Source organism: Microcaecilia unicolor, chromosome 1 (genome assembly GCF_901765095.1).
Source record: "Microcaecilia unicolor chromosome 1, aMicUni1.1, whole genome shotgun sequence".
Lineage (NCBI taxonomy): Eukaryota > Metazoa > Chordata > Amphibia > Gymnophiona > Siphonopidae > Microcaecilia > Microcaecilia unicolor.
In genome coordinates, this window is record NC_044031.1 from 78,580,924 (window position 1) to 78,603,647 (window position 22,724).

General features: G+C 43.0%; 1 protein-coding gene across 2 annotated transcripts in view; it reads left to right on the forward strand.

Moving 5' to 3' along the window:
- DNAJB6 (DnaJ heat shock protein family (Hsp40) member B6) overlaps positions 1 to 22,724 on the forward strand; it is a 257,593-nt gene that overhangs the window by 216,919 nt on the left and 17,950 nt on the right. The window lies entirely within an intron of this gene.

The following is a 22,724-nucleotide window of genomic DNA, read 5'->3' on the forward strand; positions in this document are numbered from 1 at the left end:
ATTCACACAACAAGAAGTTTCACTACAAATGCGAAGATAATGTCACAAAATTGTAAATCACCTAATCACCAATAAACATAAGTAAACAGGGTAAATAGGGTGATTACTTTGCAGGCTAAAAAAAACCCTGCTAAGATCCTTCAAAAATTACAAGAAATCCAGGAACATCCAAATTCAAAAAATATCAAACTTGTGTCAATATAGTGAAGATACAACGCTTATTCTTATGACAACAGTAGAGGTCCAATCGACGGTGGCCAGTGCGTTTCGCTTGACAGCTCCATGAGGGCAAAAGGACCATAGGCTGTAAAAAATAAAACTTTGCTTCTTTTTTGTTTGTTGAAAAACTTACTAAATGCTGGTAGATGTCAGCTTGCTCAGATACCCAATATCAAAATGGCTTTGAGTCTTCAGACTTCCACTAAATATTGGCGGGTGATGTCACTAAGGCATCGTTTTACTTTTTCACAGTATTTTTTTAATGAAGGCGGTTATGACGCCTGTAGTGATATTTAGTGGCAGTCCGAATTACCCTATCCAGAATATATCTCTGTTGGGGTTCTTAGGCTTTTTCCCTCAAAGTTACCCAGTTTACTTATGTTTATTGGTGATTAGGGGCCCCTTTACCAAGCTGCGGTAAAAGGGGCCCTGCAGTAGCCTCGGTGTGTGGATTTGCCGGGTGCTGAGGCCCATTTTACTGCAGCGGGTAAAACTCAATAAAAAGGAAATGACTGTGAGGTAAGTGCACACTTGCTATGCGGCCATTTCCGAGGGAAGCCCCTACCACCACCTATTTAGGAGGTGGTAAGGACTCCCGCACTAATCCAGCAGTAAAAAAAAAACAATTCTGTTGCGGTAGAAATGGTAACTCTACTATGGCATTGTAAAAGGGCCCCTAAGTGATTTACAATTTTGTGACATTATCTTTGCATTTGTAGTGTTTTGTTGTGTGATTTTGATTTTTATCTCATAGTCATTTTTTGCATTGAGTGGCTTTAATTGAACCTGGTTCTCCAGGTTCTCAGGCCACTGCACTAACCATTAGGCTACTCCTCCATTAAGGGGTCCTTTTACTAAGCCACGTAAGCATTTATGCGCGCCCAATGCACATCAATTCCGAGTTACTGCCTGGCTACCGCGTGGCCCGGGTGATAATTTCATTTTTGACGTGCGTCCACTACGCGTATAAGAAAATATAATATTTTTATTTTCTGGCGCAGGGGCAGTAATCGGCATTTGAACGCGCATTGACCATTACTGCCTGGTTAACGCATGAGACCTTACCGCTAAGTCAATAGTTGGCAGTAAGGTCTCAGACCCAAAATGGACGCACGCCAATTTTCATTTTGCTGCACGTCCATTTTCGGCTCCCCTCAAAAAAGGCATTTTTTATAGGTGCGCTGAAAAAAGATTCTGCACATGGCCAAAACACACACCTAAAGTACCGCAGGTCATTTTTCAGCGCACCTTAGTAAAAGGACCCCTTAGAGAGATAGCTATAGAAAAGTTGGAGGGAGGGAGTAGAAGTGGGAAAGAGCTAGGGGTCTTGCTTGGGAAGGAATAAGGAGTGAATAGAGAGATGGAAAGGCAGTCAAGCCATGAAGGCAGAGAGCATGGCTATCAAGAGGGGGTGGGGGCAGGGGAGGTAAAATTTCCTGAGGCCTGGCCTCTAAGGGGGGGCTGGGCCCGGGCCCTGCACCGACAAGTTTCTTCTTGCTGCCTGTTTCCGTGTCTGTCCTCCCCTGCTCCTGTGTGCTGCCCAGGACCAGGATGATTGCATTAACATGATATCACGTTAATGCAATCATCCGGGTCCTGACTCCCGGTTCGGACAAGAGCAGGAGAGGGCAGCACGCAGGAAGTGGCTTGCCGGCGCCGGGCCCGGGCTCCCCCTTGGAAGCAAAGACAGAAAGGTAAGGGGTGGGTGGGAGCAGCAGTGCAAGTGGGGGGCGGGGTGGCTTGCGCCAGTCTGGTTCTGCCCTGGGCCCAGCTGAGAGAGAGAGAGAGAGGATTTCTGGAAGAAGAGGGGTTGAGGAGAGCTGGGGAAGGAATGTTTTTTTTCATTTAGGTGTAGAACAAACAGAAATAGAGGAGGGCTATAGTAGGGAGCAGAGAAAGAAGAAATAGCTGGGTGCAGAAGGTTGGGGGGATAGAAATGGGGAAAATGTTGACCACTTGGAGAGCAGAAGATAGAGGGCAAACTGGGGGACTGAACCTGCGAGGAGGGGATGAAACTTGGGAAGTGGTTTAAGCCAAAGGAGGAGAAAACTGGGGAGAGTCAAGTCTGGGAGTTGAGCCAGGATTTATGATGATTGATAATCAGACACTTCTGAAAAAAAAGATGAACAATTATGCATCTTTGGGTAATTACATTTTATTAGATTGCATTGTGGATTATTACTCAGTGATTATGGAGGCTCATTTTTGAAACAGAAAAACATCCAAAAAGTGGCAAAAAGGGACAGATGGATTATTTTTTCCGAAAACATCCAAATTGCTATTTTTCAAACCCATTTAAGACATTTTTCTATGCAGTTCGTCTGCAGTGGTCCAAATTACAAGGAGGTGTGCCAAGGGCATATTGGGGGCAGCATTTGGGCGTTCCCAAAACTTGGACATTTTTCTGCCATAATGAAAAAAACTAAAAATGTCCAGGGCTAAGTCACAAAAAGGTGCCCTAAATGACCACTGGAGAGATTAAGGCAGAACCCCCTTATTCTCTCAGTGGTCACTAATCCCCTCCCACCCCCCAAAGATTTGAAAGAAACAGTACATACCGGCCTGTATGACAGTTTCAGATGTTATGGCCTGGCCTATTAGAGCAGCAAGCAGATCCCTGGAGTAGCCTAGTGGTCAGTGCAGTGCACTGTAGTGAAGGGGACCAAGGCCCATATCTCAGTCCAACTGGTACACTTGTGGTGGAAATTGTGAGCCCTCTAAAACCCACCAAAAACATATTGTACCCCCATATAGGTGACACCTGTAGCCTTAAGGGCTATTCTAGTGGTGTAGAGTTGGGTACAGTAGGTTTTTGGTGGGTTTTGGAGGGCTCACCATACAATATAAAGGGGTAATGGAGAGATGTGTACATGGGACCTTTTTTTTTTTTTGTTACATTTGTACCCCGCGCTTTCCCACTCATGGCAGGCTCAATGCGGCTTACATGGGGCAATGGAGAGTTAAGAGACTTGCCCAGAGTCACAAGGAGCTGCCTGTGCCTGAAGTGGGAATCGAACTCAGTTCCTCAGTTCCCCAGGACCAAAGTCCACCACCCTAACCACTAGGCCACTCCTCATGTGAAGTCCACTACAGTGTCCCATAGGGTGCCCCACTGCTCTGCTGGGATGTCTGCAGTGCCAGTCTACTAAGAATGCTGGCCCCCTCATACATCCCAATGGCCTGTTTTTATATATGTTTTTCCCTTGGATTTTTTCCCCCCAAAATGGTCACAAAAGAAAAACGCACTGAGCACAAAACATCTACAAAATGTCTAGGAAATGGCTTTTCAAAACAAAAAGATAAACATTTTTCTGGTTCAAAAATCACTGTGTTCACCACTTGATTTTTGGACATTTTCAGCAAAATTTACAAAATCGTTATATCGAAAATGCCCCTCAATATTATATTTTGAACAAATCAAGATAGAAGAATTTTAGAATATTGTGTGCACATGATTTCCATTTTTTTTGTGCAGTGGTTCCCCAAAAGTTGAAGTTGAACATAAGAAATGCATATAAGGCTCTTACCTAGGGCCCTGTCTACTAAGCCGCGCTGTAGGCGCACAATCTTTTTAGCGCACGCTAACAATTAGTGCGAGCTAATGATAGAGACTCATATTCCTATGGGTGTCTCTAGCATTAGCACGCGCTAATTTTTAGCGCACGCTAAAAAGTTTGCATGCCTACAGCATGGATTAGTAAACAGGGCCCTTAGAGGGTAAAATTGAATAAGTTATAATTATGCTATGCGAACAACTTATCCCAAAGCAACTTGCTTATATTCCCAGATAGACTGTCCTAAATGCCAGCTGAAGATTTGATATTTTAAAGCATAATATGGTAATGAATAATTTGACTAATTTTGGAGGAATTACAGAATCATGCCTTACCTAGTGCCACTTTGTCGTATGCTTCTTATATTTCATTTATCTTATAAAAGGAGATCAAATTTGTGATCTCCATAGACTACGGAAACAGCTTCTCGGTGTGACGTTACAAAACCAAAATGAATTAAATAGTTCAAATAAGAAAAACCATGACCTAAAAAATAGCACAAAACAAATTATTTGATATAATCTGCTATAATAAAACTCACCCTCAACGTTCTGAGGACACTGACGTCAGTGAAGCCAAGCCCTGACTTCCTTCAAAAAGGTTTGAAGGTTCGTGGTGGTGAAGCCACCAAAATCGCTCCAGGCCCCGCCCTCGAGGGCGGAGCAATGGCAGAACAACGAAGGGGGAGGGAGGCAGGGAGGCGGGGGGTGGGTGGGAAATCGCTCCGGGCCCCGAGTGTGATCTGCTTCATCACAGACATCGTACCGCAGAAAGGATTTTATATGTAACTCCTTTTTATGGTATAGGGTCTCTGTCAGTGTAAGTTTCCAAATGGGTTAATTTTGAGGAGCCTTGCTCCCTGTGCCAGGGTATAGTTGGCCATTGTGTACCCCATACCTTTGGGTACATTGTTGGAATGGTGGTGGTGGTGGGGGGGGGGGGGGAGTGTAGAGAAAATAATCTTTCAGGATCCTGACTTTGTGGTACTCGGTCAACCAATCCTGGTCACTTCACTCATTCCGAGCAAACCCAAGTGCATGTAAGTGTTGATTGTTCAAAAGAAAATGGATTTTACTGCTTACTTCCTTTAAAAAAACAAAAAACAAATCAGAGACACCAGTTATGCAAATAATGAATTTAGTCCAAGTGGTGCTTGGTACAAATTCAACTCAGCAATCGGAGTGAGGCAGATAAATAAGCTACATACACATTACGTAAGTACATTCTAATAGCTTCAGACATGAGTGGACTTCACATCTTTGTATGCAAGATCTGAAATCCTCCTTTTGACATGGTATAGGCACACGAAAATCTGCATTCTCAGTTGCTTCTCTTCTGGTCCTCTGTCAGGCTGTCCTTAGCTGACACATTCCTCACATGGTCTATTGTGCAAATAGTGTCCCTCTTCAGATGTTATATGAAACATGTGCATGTGTGTCCTAAGACTGACATAGATCAGGCAAGCAAATAACCAGGTTTCTGGGCCTCTTCTCCCAAATGCTAGGCCCTTCTAGCCCAGGGGCCCACTACCCAGTGGCTGGGCACTCCTCGTGATCCCAGCATACCTCATGAAGAGTAAACACAAAACGACCCATATACTACACAACAACTGAGTTTTATTAAACATACCCTTCCCCTCACACTTTCCCTATAGAGAGTTGTCACTTCATCTCCCATGCTAACGTTACCTTCAGGGTTTAGGAAAATATTGAAGCCATTATGGATTAACCCTTTGTTGGTAGGGATACCATATGGCTTCAGAAAAGCTCTAGACAAATATACATTTGTGCCCCCCACCTGAAGTTCAAAAGGCCACATTAGCAGTTTCAAAACTTGGCCTTCTACATGATCGTCAACTTTGTTTTTGGCAACTCTCACTATCCATTCAGCCTGTCTCTTAAAGGATGGTCTTAAAGGGATTTAGGGTAGGGATTTTAGATTTAGCTTACACCTGTTTAGTAGTAGCTTAAGAAAAGTTGCTTTCAGGTACAGTAGGAATTTTTCCAGCTCTGGAAGGTTTACGATCAAAGTTTATACCTGAGGTAAAGGAGTGTGGTAGCCGTGTTAGTCCACTCTTACAGTGGGGGAAATAAGTATTTGATCCCTTGCTGATTTTGTAAGTTTGCCCACTGACAAAGACATGAGCAGCCCATAATTGAAGGGTAGGTTATTGGTAACAGTGAGAGATAGCACATCACAAATTAAATCCGGAAAATCACATTGTGGAAAGTATATGAATTTATTTGCATTCTGCAGAGGGAAATAAGTATTTAATCCCTCTGGCAAACAAGACCTAATACTTGGTGGCAAAACCCTTGTTGGCAAGCACAGCGGTCAGACGTCTTCTGTAGTTGATGATGAGGTTTGCACACATGTCAGGAGGAATTTTGGTCCACTCCTCTTTGCAGATCATCTCTAAATCATTAAGAGTTCTGGGCTGTCGCTTGGCAACTCGCAGCTTCAGCTCCCTCCATAAGTTTTCAATGGGATTAAGGTCTGGTGACTGGCTAGGCCACTCCATGACCCTAATGTGCTTCTTCCTGAGCCACTCCTTTGTTGCCTTGGCTGTATGTTTTGGGTCATTGTCGTGCTGGAAGACCCAGCCACGACCCATTTTTAAGGCCCTGGCGGAGGGAAGGAGGTTGTCACTCAGAATTGTACGGTACATGGCCCCATCCATTCTCCCATTGATGCGGTGAAGTAGTCCTGTGCCCTTAGCAGAGAAACACCCCCAAAACATAACATTTCCACCTCCATGCTTGACAGTGGGGACGGTGTTCTTTGGGTCATAGGCAGCATTTCTCTTCCTCCAAACACGGCGAGTTGAGTTCATGCCAAAGAGCTCAATTTTTGTCTCATCTGACCACAGCACCTTCTCCCAATCACTCTCGGCATCATCCAGGTGTTCACTGGCAAACTTCAGACGGGCCGTCACATGTGCCTTCCGGAGCAGGGGGACCTTGTGGGCACTGCAGGATTGCAATCCGTTATGTCGTAATGTGTTACCAATGGTTTTCGTGGTGACAGTGGTCCCAGCTGCCTTGAGATCATTGACAAGTTCCCCCCTTGTAGTTGTAGGCTGATTTCTAACCTTCCTCTTGATCAAGGATACCCCACGAGGTGAGATTTTGCGTGGAGCCCCAGATCTTTGTCGATTGACAGTCATTTTGTACTTCTTCCATTTTCTTACTATGGCACCAACAGTTGTCTCCTTCTCGCCCAGCATCTTACTGATGGTTTTGTAGCCCATTCCAGCCTTGTGCAGGTGTATGATCTTGTCCCTGACATCCTTAGACAGCTCCTTGCTCTTGGCCATTTTGTAGAGGTTAGAGTCTGACTGATTCACTGAGTCTGTGGACAGGTGTCTTTCATACAGGTGACCATTGCCGACAGCTGTCTGTCATGCAGGTAACGAGTTGATTTGGAGCATCTACCTGGTCTGTAGGGGCCAGATCTCTTACTGGTTGGTGGGGGATCAAATACTTATTTCCCTCTGCAGAATGCAAATAAATTCATATACTTTCCACAATGTGATTTTCCGGATTTAATTTGTGATGTGCTATCTCTCACTGTTACCAATAACCTACCCTTCAATTATGGGCTGCTCATGTCTTTGTCAGTGGGCAAACTTACAAAATCAGCAAGGGATCAAATACTTATTTCCCCCACTGTAAGGCTATCAATAGAAATCAAACAAAATAAAACATGGAAAAGAAAATAAGATGATACCTTTTTTATTGGACATAACTTAATACATTTCTTGATTAGCTTTCGAAGGTCGCCCTTCTTCCTCAGATCGGAAATCCTGCCTCAGTTAGGCACTTGCATTTAATACCAGCTCTATGCCTGGCATAAGTGCCAGTGCTTAAATTTTAGACATATATATACTGGGTTGCACTAGTATTCTATAAGAGAACTAGTTTCCTATATAGTAGAGAATGACATGGGGACAGGGACCCACGGTAACCACAGGGATGGGGTAGGGACAGATCCCACAGGGATGGGACGGGGACAGAGCACACTTTCTATCTCAGTTGATAACACCCTCATCCTCCCCGTCTCATCTGCCCGCAACCTCGGAGTCATCTTTGACTCCTCTCTCTCCTTCTCTGCGCATATCCAGCAGATAGCCAAGACCTGTCGCTTCTTCCTCTTTAACATCAGCAAAATTCGCCCTTTCCTCTCTGAACACACCACCCGAATTCTCGTCCACGCTCTCATTATCTCTCGCCTGGACTACTGCAACTTACTCCTCACCGGCCTCCCACTTAGCCATCTATCCCCCCTTCAATCTGTTCAGAACTCTGCTGCACGTCTCATATTCCACCAGAACCGATATACTCATATCACCCCTCTCCTCAGGTCACTTCACTGGCTTCCGATCAGATACCGCATTCAATTCAAGCTTCTCCTTCTTACCTACAAATGCACTCAGTCTGCTGCCCCTCACTATCTTTCTACCCTCATCTCCCCTTACGTTCCCGCCCGTAACCTCCGTTCACAGGATAAATCCCTCCTCTCAGTACCCTTCTCCACCACCGCCAACTCCAGGCTCCGCTCATTCTGCCTCGCCTCACCCTATGCTTGGAACAACCTTCCTGAGCCCTTACGCCAAGCCCCCTCCCTGCCCGTCTTCAAGTCTTTGCTTAAAGCCCACCTCTTCAATGCTGCGTTCGGCACCTAACCCTTACCGTTCAGTGAATCCAGACTGCCCCAATTTGACTGCCCCTATCGGACCGACCGTTCACTTGTTTATTAGATTGTAAGCTCTTTGAGCAGGGACTGTCTCTCTTTGTTAAATTGTACAGCGCTGCGTAACCCTAGTAGCACTCTAGAAATGTTAAATAGTAGTAGTAGTAGTAGTAGTGGATGGGACGGGGACAGAGCCCATGGTGACAGGGACAAACTTTGTCCACGTGTCATTTTCTACTTTGAAGCCTGTTAATGAACTGGACTGTTATTTATGTTTGATTGATGTAGATGACGATATTTTGATTTTTTTGGAAAAAAACAAGCAAGCATGCTGGCCACAGCTAGCAAAATTTGCATGAGGGATCCTGTTTATCCTGCTACCAGCACATCTTCTGAGAAGACATCTTCTATTGCAGGATGGACTGTGGAAGACAGGCGAGCTAGACTGAATCCTGAAACTGTTGATGACTTATTCATCCACAGATTTAAAACATCATAACAGTGCTTTATAGGGCATATTTCTCCCCTGCTATAGGAGAACGGGTTATATTTTGTACCCCTGGACATTTTAACAGGGTGGATTAGCATTCCTTGGGGTAGTAGAAGTCAGCTATTGTTGGGGTTGAAAGGGTAGAGGGTGATGGTGGGGAGGTTATTACACTTGCTCATGATTATTATTTTCTATTTGTGATTTATAAACAACAGTTGCATAGCATATTGTTCCTTTTTATACTTTAATAAAACTATTTAAATATAAATTCATAAGTGTTCAAGGCTTCTGCAGATGAGGACAGAACCCACGGGGATGGGGCAGGGACAGAGAAAGAACCTTCGGGGATGGAGTGGAAATGGAGACAGAACCCACGGAGACAGGGACGAACTTTGTCCCCATATCATTCTCTACTTTATAGAATAGGCTGCTAGTGTGCCTTTGTGGTGCCTAAATGGAGGTGCCCAGTTATTCAATTGTCTCATTAATCCTCAGGTACAAACTCAGGGACCCTTTTCCTAAGCTGTGTTAAGCAGATGGCATTATATGTAATTATTTAACGAACTTCTACTCTACAAAATCCCATTGTTCTAGGCAGATCACATGGGTGGGCTTTACCGTGCAGTAGACATTAGCACAGACCCTATAAAGAAGGATTCCCCTTGCTGTAATACTTGAAACTACCTCCAGCGGTCATCAGAATCATTTTGCATCCCAGCACAGTCCCAGGCAGGAGCCTGTGTCCACTAGAATCACCAGTGGTGACCCCTGAGAAAGTCCTGGTGCTGTCTTGAAGTTGGGGAGAAGGTTGGGTTATTGGGGGGTGGGGGGGGAGGTGCCTATGCCCAGGGAGCAGGGTTTTTGAATTCAGGGATCATGCTCTGCTACTTTGACAGTGGGGGGGGGGGGATCAGATGGGGGAAGTGATGTAGAGGAGGGAGTATGCTGCCACGGCAGCTCTTTTTAAAACATTTTCAGTGGACCTACACTGTGTTACATGCACTGCCTGACAGCTCAGCTGCTCTTGCACTATCTGGCACTATGTGATAATTGTCTGCTCTGTGTGTTAAAAGCAGGGCAGATGCTGGGCGCTCCTCCTGCATTTATTGCACAGGCTTTGCACTTACCGTGTACTAGTTTTTGCAACAAAAGCATGATAAGTGAAAATAAACTACTACACTTTAGTAAAAGAGCCCTTTAGATCGTAAGCCCTCTGGAGGACAGGAAAATAGTCCCTTCCTCTCCCCTGAAAGTGAAACCAGAAAGGAAAACCTGAATGTCAGATGCAGGTAATTATGGCCATTCTGAACAAAGCAGCGAGCAGAATCAGAGGAGTAACCTAGTGATTAGTGCCATTTTATACACTATACTACTTAACATTTCTAAAGCACTGCTAGGGTTACGCAGCGCTGTACAATTTAACATAAAAGGACAGGCCCTGCTCAAAGAGCTTACAATCTAAAGGACAAGTGAGTAGACGATACGATGGGGGCAGTCAACTTGGGGCAGTCCGAATATCCTGAAGGTAAGAGTTAGGTGCCGAAGGCAGCATTGAAGAGGTTGGCTTTAAGCAGAGACTTGAGGATGGGCAGGGAGGGGGCTTGATGTAGGGGCTCAGGAAGGTTGTTCCAGGCATAGGGTGAGGCGAGGCAGAATGGGCGGAGCCTGGAGTTGGCAGTGGTGGAGAAGGGTACTATTGGACAACTTTAAAACAACAATCACAGGTTAGTGTTAAATGGAATGAGATAGACAAAGATTTTCAAGGGTTACCACACAGACTGTAAAACAAAGGATGCAGGTTCAAATCCTACTGTCACTATTAATTTTTTTTTCCTGGGGCTCCCTCCAGGAACAGAAATACTTACCGCACCTAAAGATATAAAACACCTGCAAGCCTGGTACAGTAGGCATTATTCTGTTCCTGGGGGGATCAAATTTACAAAAAAAAAAAAAAGAATTACAGTGGGATTTAAACCAGTGTCCCTTGGTTTACTGCCCACTGCACTAAGCACTAGGCTACCTCTCTGTTCTGCAAGAATATCTGTGTGGCCATTTTAATTAGGGGTGGGCAGTTAACACATTAAGGGGTCTTTTACTAAGGCGTGCTAGAGTTTTTAGCGCACGCTAATAATTAGGACATGCTAAACACTAGAGACGCCCATAAAAATACTGCCAGACAGACGTCCCTGGGTCTTCCCCCCCCCCCCCCCCCCCCGTTTATAATTTAAACATTTCAGTTTGTGAAATGGTTGTTCAGTATGGACATCTCCAGCATAAGGCCATCCTTCTCATATAGTTTCGAAGAGGAAATCTGGACGTCTTTCCTGTTTGAAAATTGCTGTGAGATGGATGTGTTTTTTTTGGACACCATGAACAGTACGTCCCAATTCTGACTTGGATGTTTTTTCGAAAATGCCCCTTCATGTGGTAGTCTCACTAAGGCACACCAAGAATGCCAATATAGTACAAAATGAAAGTAAGAATGAATTTGTTTATATTTTAAACTACTTTCAAACAGTAGCTCAAGCCAATATATAGAATCCACAACTGGAATACAAAACTGAACCAAAAATTGAACACAGTCTGTGCACCTTAAAGTGCTGCTGATTTGAGGTGCAGACGACCTGGAACCTTCCCTGTGAAAGCACACAAGTCTTGCTGCTGTCACTAGACCAGACCCAGTCTGTAAAAATTGTATTTATCTATTTTTTACACTTGTACAGTGCATTCTAGGATAAGGTAACTTAGCACATGTTAATTGTAAGGCGCTGTCATCACCTGTTCTCCACTCATTCCTCGCCCCACTCCACGTTAGGCAGTTTAAAATGGGAGTCATCGAGATCCAAGATGGCGACGGTTTGAACTTGCGCTACGGACGCGTCTTTAGCGGCATCAGAGTAGAGCTGGAGGGAGTTACCTTGCCCGTTGTTGCGATGGGCAAGCGACGTGGGAAAGTCAGGGACTTTCCCTCAGACCCTGGCGCAAAGCCCCCGCTCTCCCAGCCGACACTCGAGCGCTTCGGAATAACGCCCGGAACTCCATCGACTTCCACCCCTGTTGCTGGTGCTAGCGCTTCGGCGCTAACCGACAGTGTCGACGGGGCTTCCTTAAGCCCTGTCTTTCGTGCAGCGCCCCCTCAACCAGGAAGTGAGCGCTTCCAGCCGAGTCCTGCAGCCTCAGCCCAAAGTGGTGAAGGGAGCGAGCAGGGAGGGAACTCGACGGCAGCACAGAGGCCATCTCCTGAACAACCAGTGATTCCAGAGCAGAAAACAGCGACTGTTGTGGATTCTGCAACAGTGAGTATCCTGGAACAAGTAGTTCAAGCGGCTCCCCTGGAATTTAATGTAGGGCAGTTTGAGAAACCAGCTGTAGTGACCTTAGAGTCACTTTGGGAACTGAACTCCACAACTCTCTTTGCCTTACAATCAGGTATTTCAAAGAATAATGAAACTATCAAAGTTCTGGCACAGTCTGCTCTCAAACAATTTCAAATTAATGACTCTCATGCAACTGAAGTAAAAATTCTTTCTCAAAAAGTTGAACAAATGCAACTTGTGGATCAAACACTAATTAAAGAAAGGAATTTTGCTCTCAGACGCATGGAATATCTGGAAAATCAATCCAAAAGACTTAACCTTCGTATGATTAACTTTCCAAAATCGCCTATTTTCTCTCCTGTACAGATGGTTAAGAAATATCTTACTGATATTCTGGGAATGACCGAAAACTCACTGCCACCAATTACAAGGGCATATTATATTCAGATTGCTGGGCAAGTCCCAGGAAACCTAGACCCTCAGAATGCATTGAATTTAACGGAGTTTCTGGAATCTTCTTTGGAGGTGGTCACGCAAAGGACTACTTTGTTAGTGACTTTTGCACTAGAGTTGGACCGAGATGCAGTACTTAGGTTATCCTTAAGACACTTGAATTCTTTATTTTTAGGTTCAAAAATAAGAGTTTTCCCGGATTTGTCCAGGGAAACTCAAAAACGTCGTAAATTATTTCTTGCTTTGCGCCCAAGGGCAAATAGCCCTGGGGGTCAATTTTCTTTTGAAATTTCCTTGTGTGTGTAGGATTTTGTACCACACTAAACAATATCAATTTTTTGAACCTAATCAGTTGGATGTGTTTTTGAAAAGTAAAGAGAGTATAATTGTGAAAGTTTAGACCCGAATGAACACTGTATAGCACTTAGGAGTGAATCTATGGAGTCTAGCGCGGCTCTTGCTTTATTTGAATTTTTGAGTTTGATTTTCTATGAATCTTGGATCATTTCTTAATTATTGTGGACGATGGGTATATAGTCAATTTGCCTTATTTGTATTTGATATTGAAAGAAAGTTTGCAAATCTCTAATATTATTCTGTTTTGAATATTATGTATCTTAAAAGGTTTATAAATAAATATATAAAAAAAAAAAATAAAATGGGAGTCATCACATATTAACAGTCAGGCTGCTGTGTTCTTAGCATGTGCCAATTTCTACATTAACTGCTTAGCACAATGTTGTAAATAGGGCCCCCCATTTAGCTGTAAAAATAAAAATGTATAGATTAGCGAAAGGAGGCAGAACCTAGTCATATGTTTTCAAGATCTTCATATCACCTACACAGTGCATTCTGATAACTGTATTCATAAATCCAGTTACTATCAGCAGCCTGAAGCACAGTGGGAACACTACCAGAAATGAAGTTGATCATGATTTGAGATGATCAAAACTGAACAGCAATACTGAATTAATATCTGAAAAAAAATGAGATACCTTTTAAATACTTTTAAAGATTGTAAAATAGAATAAAACATTTTATGATGACTTTTGCCATTTAAGAGAAAAGCGTTTGCAGCGTCAAAATCTGATAGTTGCTTTCATAGGGTAATGTCTCCAAATGGGTTTCTTGTCTGCATATCATGACAGGAATAAACCTTGCTTGTAAGCCAGGGTGTATTGACTTAGATCTCAGTCTATTGCTAATATGCTTCTGATTGGCATTTGATAATTTAACCATTGATTTAAATTGTCTGTCTGATAAAATGTCACTTCTTGCTGTAGCATGTATGTTTCCTCCATATCTTGCATGTCTGTCTTGCTCAGCCCTTGACACAAATTGTTTAATGCCACTCTGAGAGAGGACTGTGCCATGTCAGAAGAATAAATTGCTTTGTTATTAGCTTTCTAAATGAACACACCAAGGAAAAAATATTGTCATGGTGATTTCTGGTGATCTGTGACAGCTTTTCTTCAGCTAAGTTGATTCTATAGTATCTAAGAGTCTTGTATTTATTATAGTACAATCTGGTATGCCAGTCATGATTTTTTACAGAGTGACCTTTGATATGTTATCAGTCTTTCATCCCCAAGGATCTGGTTCACATAAGGGATTTTAGCATTTTAGAGGCTGATGTACCAACCCAGGGGATTTCCTTTGTTCATGCAAGAGTTTTCTGTGTGTTCGCAGTAGCTATGTAGAAACCAATCTGTGTGATCTGTGATTCTTTTGCTAGTGAGAAAAAAAAATAACTACATCTCATTGAGGTACAGTTATCATTTTGTGAAAACTAGCATGCAAAGACATTTTTGTGGGCAGAATTTTGCTGCATTCTGAAGTTATGAATAACTTTACATCAGGGGCGTATCTGCATGGGGCCACAGGGGCCTGGGCCCCCGCAGATTTTGCCCTGGACCCCCTACCACCGCCAACCCTCCCCTGCCGTTGCTGTCGCCTACCTTCGCTGGCGGGGGACCCCAACCCCCGCCAGCCGAGGTCCGCTTCCTCCTGCCGCTGCTGGCTGCCTTTAAAAGAATTCCTTCAGCTGGCGGGGGACCCCCAACCCCCGCCAGCCAAGCCGAGGTCCTTTCATTTCTTCCACTGCAGTCTGCAAAGCTGGCGCCGAAAGTTTCTTCTGAGTCTGACGTCGCTGCACGTTGTACATGCAGGACGTCAGACTCAGAAACAGAATGAGCTTCATTCTGTTTCTGAGTCTGACGTCCCGCCAGCTGATGGAATTCTTTTAAAGGCAGCCGGCAGCAACGGCGGGGGGAGATTGGCAATGGCAGCAGCTGGGGGGAGGGGGATCGGCAATGGCAGCGGGGGGGCTATAATGTGCCCCCTCACTCTGGCCCTGGCCCCCCTACCGCCGCAGTTCAGATAAGCCCCTGCTTTACATGATATTGCATTGGACCCATTATGACGCGAACCCGAGGAAAAAAAAACCCTCACAGCTGATCCACTCTCCTCCCCCCCCACGAGTTCCAGACCCCACCTCCCTCCCTCCTTCCGATTTCCAGACCCTCCCTCCGAGTTTCTGACCCTTGGACCCCCTGCTGCAACCCTCTCGAGCCCCCCTTCCCGCTGCCAACCCTCCCCCGCCACCGTCACTTACCTGTGCTGGCGGGGGACCCCAACCCCCTCCAGCCGAAGTCCTCTTCTTGGCCGCGCGGCGTGGATGAATGATCTGATCAAGTTTGAATCTGTTTGTGTGCGTGCATCTGATGTCCTGTGTGCAGGGTTTTTTTCCCTCGGGTTCGCATCATAATGGGTCCAGTGATGTCAGTCAGGGCTTCGGAGCCTAGCACACTAAGAAGTCACGGACACAGGCAGGCAGACGCATAGAACGTTGGAGGTAAGAATTATTATATAGGATGAGTATTAGCTCATTTTCACTAGGATCAATGTTTCAATACAGATGGACAATCAAGCTGTAGTGTTCTATGTCAGCAAACTAGGAGATATGAGATCACTTTGATTACGTTGAGAGGTTGCACAAAGTTGTACCAGCTTGCCAAATCACCTATCCAGTAGTCTTCTGTTACATTTGACCTCAATGTCTTTCTTTCTTCTCTGATGAAACTGGAATCCTCATCTCTCAAATATATAACCTAGGAAATGCACAAATAGAAGAATATATGAATGTCAAATCCTTAGTTACACATGAGCCTTAAATGCTATTTGATCAACTCTAAATTTCTGCCAAAGGTTGTTATACCTTTTCATATTCACGAGGAGATAGTGCTGTCTAATAAATTTCACAGGAATCAATTGAAGAAGAACCTCCATATCCTGGACTGTAAATAGGCTCTCGCCTTTTAACTTACAGGAATAGAAATTAATGCAGCTGTTTGTCTCCTTTGACCCCAGCAGTCTGGGAATTTCCAGTGGCAAAACTGGCTAATTAGTAGTGTTCTATATTCAATTCAGTTAAGAGCAGAATGGTATCCCTGCAACCTGTATCGTCAAACTTCATTGAATCAAAGCTACTGCTGCTTTGCTGGAAAGCATTTGCAAAACAGCTACTTGATCCTGGGTTTAGTCTGCTGCCTAGTTCAGACTAGTCAGAGTCCACTCAGTCAGTCAGTACTGAGCCATGGATCTGTATAATCTAGTCAAATCCTGCATCATCTAGCTGGGTTGCTCCTCAACACAGACATTTTTACTGGGAAACTGAAGTAACCCTGAGCTTGGTAGTCAACCACTTGTGTGCTTGATTAAATTCTGTTTATAACAAAGAAAGCAAAGTTGCTTAGCTGTAATGGATTTTCTCTGCAAATAGAAGAATTAATCAGGCACACAATCCCTCCTAACTCACCAACAGTTGAGTTATAGAACTAATGAGACTAAAGAGGCCACTGCACATGGGAAGGGCTTTGTATGCACACAACCTCATACTAGTTTTGAGTTCTGGAAAACCTATGATGGCATCCACTTGTTTGTCTAATTAATCTTCCTATTAACAGAGTGCACCTGTTTCAGGTAAGCAACTTTGCTTTATGACTGATTTTCATCTGTATTAGCAAACAGAATGTTAAAGCTATATGCAGACTATTATTTAATTTTATGATTGGTAGTTTTATAGTGATACTGAAAATCTAATGTATAAACCCTAGCATTGTATTTCTTTGTCTTGTGTAGTGAATATTACCAACCTGATTTATTTTAAATAATACACGAGGATGAACAGGTGTATCAAATTATGGGTTTTCCTATAATTGAATAAGAAAAAAAACTATCCTTGACATCTTTGGGTGCTGATTTTAGTGTGTCTGGGTTTAAAAAGGTTTGGACAAGTTCCTGGAGGAAAACTCCATAGTCTGTTATTGAGATGGACATGGGGGATGCCACTGCTTGCTCTGAGATTGGTAGCATGGAATGTTGCTACTAATTGAGTTTCTGCCAGGTGCATGTGACCTGAATTGGCCAGTGTTGGAAACAGGATACTGGGCTAGATGGGCCATTGGTCTGACCCAGTATGGCTATTCTTTTGCTCTTATATGCCTAACACAGCGTAAAGGCATCCCGTGGTAACTATCAAATTAGCACACGCTAATCAGCATGCTAAAAAATTGTGGGTTTTTGGAGGGGATGTGTTGTGATGGAGAGTGGGTGTTCTTGCATTAAACAGTGCATCCACATCAGCGCTCACTAACTGGTTAGCACAGGAATACTGCGTAAGCCCTTACCACCTGCAAAATGGGTGATAGTAAGTGCTTATGTGGTAATTTTTTTAATGGCTGCACACTAATTGCAACATTAGCACAGAGCCATTATGCAAGCAAATAGCCATTTTACGGCTGCAGTAAAAATGACCTTAATGTGCTGCAAAAAACCATGTAAGGGCGCACAAAGGGCACTTTTTACTGCAGCTTAGCAAAAGGACCTCAAAGTTATCCAACACCCATATTACCCATGTGAACAAGTAACTTCCCCCTTATCAACCAGTTGATCAAATTCAATTGATAATTACATTCAGTTGATTGAACACATCCAGGCTTGACTGCAGCCAGTCTTGGTGAATCTAAACCACTATATTGAATCTTATCATGAAAGTGAAGTAGTCAATACAAAATTTCTATAAGAATGTTATATGCCATGATAAAAGGAAATGAGAGATGAGAAAACAAGTTGTTCAAATATATCAGTGTGGATAGGGCCATTTCTAAAGCTCTGGGCTCCACTGAACTACTACTACTACTTATCATTTCTATAGCGCTACTAGATATACGCAGCGCTGTACACTTGAACATGAAGAGACAGTCTCTGCTTGACAGAGCTTACAATCTAATTAGGACAAACAAACAGGACAAATAAGAGGAAAATGGAATTACTAAGGTGGGGATGATAAAATAAGGGTTAGGAGTTAAAAGCAGCATCAAAAAGATGGGCTTTTAGCCTAGATTTGAAGATTGCCAGAGATGGAGCTTCACGGACTGGCTCAGGAAGTTTATTCCAGGCATATGGTGCAGCAAGATAAAAGGAACAACAGTGAGGGTCATTATCTCCTAATGGAACAGTGATGAATCTTTCCAGGAGTGGCTGGCCTGCCAAAATTATTCCAACGGCACAACAACAACTCATCTAGGAAGTCACAGAACTTCACAGGAGGATATCCAAAGAACTGCAGGCCTCTGTAGTCTCATCTAAGGTCAGTGTTTCTGATTCCACAATGAGAAAGAGACTGGGCAAAATGGGTAACATCGATTCTCATCTTATATTTGCAAAACACATCTGGTTGATCCCCAAGCATTTTTGGGATACTGTTCTATGGACAGATGAATCAAAAGTAGAGCTGTTTGGACAACACAGGACCCATTTATGTCCAGTGTAAAGCAAATACAGCATTCCACAGTAAGAATATCATGCCAACAGTCAAACATAGTTATAGTATTGTGATAGTTTGGGGATGCTTTGCTGCTGCAGGTCCAAGCGATCCTCACGTCCACCAGCCACCCAACTATGTATATGCCTAATGATTGAATTTCCAACTAATATGGCCGTCCTAACCCTTCCCTCTGGGGTGAAGCCCCTGGAAACACATCCTAGGTGTGAGAGGATATTGAACCCCTAGGGAGCAGGTACTGGCTACAGGATCACTTCCTGCCTCTCCAGGGTGATGCTCTCCCTTAAGGTGACCTTTCTCCTCTGTGGCAGCACAGAGGTTGCCAGATTGAAGGTGAGACTTCTCTTCTATGTCCCTGTAGGCTTCCTCTATATACCTCTCTGTCTGCCTCAGCTCCTCTAAGTCGGTTACTCTAGCCTCCAGGGGATCAGACCTATTCTCTGAGTTCTAGGAGCTCTATGCACTGAGTACACACATATGATCTCTCACCAAGTGGGAGATAATCAAATATATGACACAGTGCAAAAGACTTGATAGCCCCCATCTCGCTTCTGGACTGCTGTCTGTATCTTATTATTAATAATTTCTTAATTAAGTTTAGAGTAAGAATTTGTAGACTGAAGTCCTCTATAATTGTTATATTCTAGGCTATGCTAATATTTAGGGTTTAGGTTCTCCTCTATAGTCCTAAGAGCTAATTACTGTCTGATAGAGATGTCCTAATTAACTTTCTAGCCTTCTAATTGGTTGAAGGGCCTACAAATCAGAGATCAGGCCAGGGGTGGTTGGGAGGGACTTAAACTCTAAACTGAGGTTTCCTGTGACTATCAGCTCTGCTGTACACTGATGCTATGGTAAACTCTAGAGCAGTCCCTTAATTGCTAGCCTATGAAACTGAAATAGAGACTTTAAACGCTAAACAAACAAAAAACCCTATTCCTTAAATAGCCTTTGCTAAATAAGCAGAGTAACTTAAAAACAGACATTGAGATTACCTATTTAACTCTAAGTGTACCTGTCCCCAAGTTTAAAAGCAATTTCCCAGCAAATAACTTAGCAGTAAAGTTCTGTCCTGCTCTGGAAGTTCTCTCACAGCATCTCTTCTGTGTTTATTCTGAATGGAGCCGATTATTGTCTATCGAACAAGCATGGAATAAAACAAAAAACGAACACACACTTAACACATGGAAACAAGCACAAAGAAAGTACAAGTATGCAATAAGACAAACCAAAAGACTACTATAAAACGAAAACAGGGACTGATTACAACGACACAAAGAAATTATATCAACTCATGAACAAACTCCTGGATACCAACCTGGTCACTGCACCTAACTCAGACATCCCATCTGCAGACAATCTTGCTAAATATTTCAACAAAAAAATTATAAACCTATGCAACACACTACCTAAAGAAAACACTGATATCGAAAATTTTCTGAACGAGCTGGACCCAAACAATGGAGAATACCCTGCCAACCGCATATGTTCTACTCAATGTGGAAACTCAAACGTGTGAAACAGTTCTTCCCGAGGGCAACCTTTTGCAACCTGATACAATCAATGGTATTAAGCCACTTAGACGATTGCAGCGGAATCTATGCGGGCTGCAAAGAACAAACCTTAAAGAAACTTCAGACCGCGCAAAACACGGCACAAGACTCATCTTCAGAAAGACACGATTCAAAAGCACAAAACCCTTACGTGAAAAACTTCACTGGCTTCCAATCAAAGAACACATTGCCTTCAAAATATGCACTATGATTCACAAAATTATCTACGGTGAAGCACCGGGATACATGACAGAACTAATTGACCTTCCATCCAGAAATACATCCGAAGCAACACGTTGGTACTTAAATCTACACTACCCATGATGCAACGGACTCAAATATAAATCAACCTACGCATCCAGTTTCTCTTACATCAGCGCACAACTATGGAACGCACTGCCAAAAGCCCTGAAAACTACTTACGACCACCTACAATTCAGAAAAACGCTAAAAACTCACTTGTTTAAAAAAGCATATCCTACCGATCCAACATAACCAACAGATTCCCCGCGACACAACATCAATAAAGAACGTAATGGACATAACACAATTCTTCCGTTGAACGATCCCCTAATGTGGCAGTGCCACATGAACTTTATCTTTATTCTACCACAACATCACTTTGTATTTGTTTAACCCAGAGCTTGTAAACACCTCTCCGGCGCTATGTAAGCCACATTGAGCCTGCAAATAGGTGGGAAAATGTGGGATACAAATGTAACAAATAAATAAATCTGACAAATAGGATATGAAACAGGGAAATATTGTGCTACTGATACCCATTTCTGCCAGCCTTCTAAGCGTGATATTGTGATCTACAGTGTTGAAGGCTGCTGAAAAGTGCAGCAACACCAATACTGAGGCAGATCTTATTTCATGGTTTCTGTGGATATCATCAAGAAGAGACACAAGAACTGTTTCCATTCTGTCCCCAGGTCCGAAGTCAGATTGACATGAGTCTAGCCAGTGGCTTACATATAGTCAGTCATTGAGTTGAATGTGGATCGTCCTATACATTTTGCCAGGAAAGGAATGTTAGAAACTGGTCAGTAGTTTTTGAGCTTGTACTGATCAAAAGAGCACTTTTTCAATAGGGGACACACCACAACCCTTTTCAGTGTTTTTGGTAGCTGTCTCTCCACAATAGGGAAGTTAGGAATTTTAGTGATACCTTCAGTGAGGCCTATGCTTGCTAGCTGTACAAGGGCAAGGAACAAGAGGGCAGATGGTGGGCCATAGGTTATGTCTCTGGTTTAAGAATTTCAGAAGCAGTTTTCTTTTTTAAAAGTAAATATGTCTCTGAGACTTGTTTCTATTGAAGGGGATATTGGTGTGGTATTTGAGATAAAGTTGCTCAGAGTCAAACAGATACTACCTTTAAAAACTGGAAAATAAACATTAAAAAACTGTTTTTGTTTTTTTTTTAATTTGTCATTATTTGAATTGAGTGATGTACTCAAGTTGATTAACTAGTGATTGGTTCTTTAACACCTTTAATCAAAAGGTAAGAATCAAGAAATGACACAGCACCATTTCAGATTAAAACATACATTCTTATGCAGCTAGTGAGGAGAAACTCCATGATGGCTCCTCTTTCAAGTATTATAGCTGTATATATGCTAATGCATCTCTTGCCTAATCAACAGTTTCACCTTCGGTGTCCTTATGTATTCAGAACTGCTCAATTTTAGTTCTCATTTTCAAGGAATGCATGATGTGACAGTAATGATTAGATGCTATAAAGCACACATTTATATACAAAAACCAAAGAATTATTGTGCACGATTATGCTGAATATAGTGAGAGCAAGCATCACAAGCCTGAATTGTTTTAATTCATGCTCTTACTTAGTTTCTTCTGTAAAATCAGAACACAATTATCTTTAAATATGTTATACACAGCAGTCTCAAGTATTGTTAGCTGATTGCTTTTAAGAAAATAATTCCATCGTGGACCATCAGCCTTATGCATTTGATGGCCTTTTGTGCACTTTTCTAAAACTTGAATGACATCTTTAAGGGGTCGGTGCTCCAAATTGTATCCCATACTCTACAGGCACCTCAACGAGGGCTTTATTCAATGGGCAGATTATATCTTTGTCCCTTTATCAGTTCCTCTTTAATCTACCCCTCATCACCACTGGCACCACCATCACTACCACCAATTTAGTGTCCACCAACATGTGCTCAGTTCTAATGGCTGATGTGACAAATGTTTTGAAGCATATAGACTGATAGCCAGAACTTATTCCTGGTGAGCTGGGATCCCCTTATATTGAAAGTCTTTCCTTTGTGATATCATGTGATTTGTGCTGGCATAATTTGCTCTCTGGTGTCTTGCCAGGGATTTGTGCTGTTCTCTTATTGTTGAGTTTCTGTTGGGAAAATTATTTTTTTACTTAAGACTAGATGGTTATTGGAATACATGTACCTACGGGATGGGCACATTTCTTTCACTGGAGATGTGACACACAGAGAACCATGACTGGGATATAGCTATTTTGGGCTATAACCTATTTTCAGCTATTCAAGGAGAGTAAGAAAGGAAGGAAGGAGGAGTGGCATCATGTGTAAATATAAAGTAACAGGGCTGCAGGTCTTA